General features: G+C 36.1%; 1 non-coding gene across 1 annotated transcript; it reads right to left on the bottom strand.

Moving 5' to 3' along the window:
* Positions 1-375: 375 nt before the first annotated feature.
* Gm24635 lies at positions 376-511 on the bottom strand. The gene has a single exon (XR_003950768.1). It is a non-coding gene; the product is annotated as a U4 spliceosomal RNA (small nuclear RNA).
* Between the last annotated feature and the right edge of the window lie 732 nt (positions 512-1,243).

Genomic DNA, 1,243 nt, shown 5'->3' with positions numbered 1-1,243 from the left:
TCCTTTCATCTTTCATTAATTCTCATAATGTAAGTTCAACTTGTAAACTAAATTTAAAAGAAAAGAAAAAATAATAAAAGCTTTTAAAAATGAAGGCTACAAAATTTATTCTTTATTTCTGTAGAACATTTAATACTTTGGGTTTGCCTTTGGGTCTATGTATTTTGAGCTAAATGGTATTTTCTTCCTATGTATGCTGCTAAGGTACGGTGCTGTATGAGTCTGGTGTGTTATGTGAGGTAGGGATGTTCATGTTACACTGATCTAGGTGAGACACCATTTGTCAGGTTACTTTGGCATCTTGTTCAAGTCTGAAGAGTCCTGTCAAAGACTCATGTATTCAAGATGCATTCTCTACCTAGTGGACGTCTTTGGAAAACTGACTGCATTGTGCAGCTTTGGTCTAACAATAGACTAGTCCTCTGATGAAATCATGTTCTTTTTTTACAATTAGCAATGATCGCACCTCAGAAAAACCTCATTGGCTATGATACTGCCACTGTGCAAAGCTCCTGTTATTTGTTTGTCTGTTTGTTTGTTGTTTTTTGTGTTTTGTTTTGTTTTGTTGTTTCGAGACAGGGTTTCTCTGTATAGTTCTGGCTGTCCTGGAACTCACTTTGTAGACCAGGTTGGCCTCAAACTCAGAAATCCGCCTGCCTCTGAGATTGGAACATAATTACAATATTTTCCTCTTCCATTTCCTCCTCCTGAACCCTCCCAAAATAACATGCTCTGCTCTACTTCAAATTTATGATCTCTTTCTTCAGAAATTGTTGTTGCCTGGCTGTATTGTTACATTCCAACATATACGCTTCCCAGTCTGTACAGTGTTACTTGTATATATACGTATTCAGGGGGAAATCATGGGAATTAAACAGAGGCCTTTTCAGTATCACACAGTATAATGAAAACTTTAAGGAAATTTTAAAGAAACTTTTGAGATCAAGGCAGTAGAAAAAGTGTAGCAGCTTCGGCGCTATGAGAAGTCATGTTAAAGAAAGAACTCAAGCCATTACCCTCTCCATTTTCTTCACAGCCATGATTTGTGAAGGAGAAGAAATAGTGAATGTTAGAGAAAAATAAACAACAAACTGAATATACAAAACATTAGTGAAGTAAAGAGCTGGCCACAGATAGTTATAGGGCTGTCAAATTAAGGAGGAAAACAAAAATAAAACAAAGAAACAACAACAAAAACAGAAGAAAGGAAAAGAAATAAACAAAGGGGCATTTCCATCGACAC

This window comes from Mus musculus, chromosome 13 (genome assembly GCF_000001635.26).
Source record: "Mus musculus strain C57BL/6J chromosome 13, GRCm38.p6 C57BL/6J".
Taxonomy (NCBI): Eukaryota; Metazoa; Chordata; class Mammalia; order Rodentia; family Muridae; genus Mus; species Mus musculus.
The sequence above is the reverse complement of the archived record's forward strand: the minus strand, read 5'-3'. Positions and strand labels throughout refer to the sequence as shown.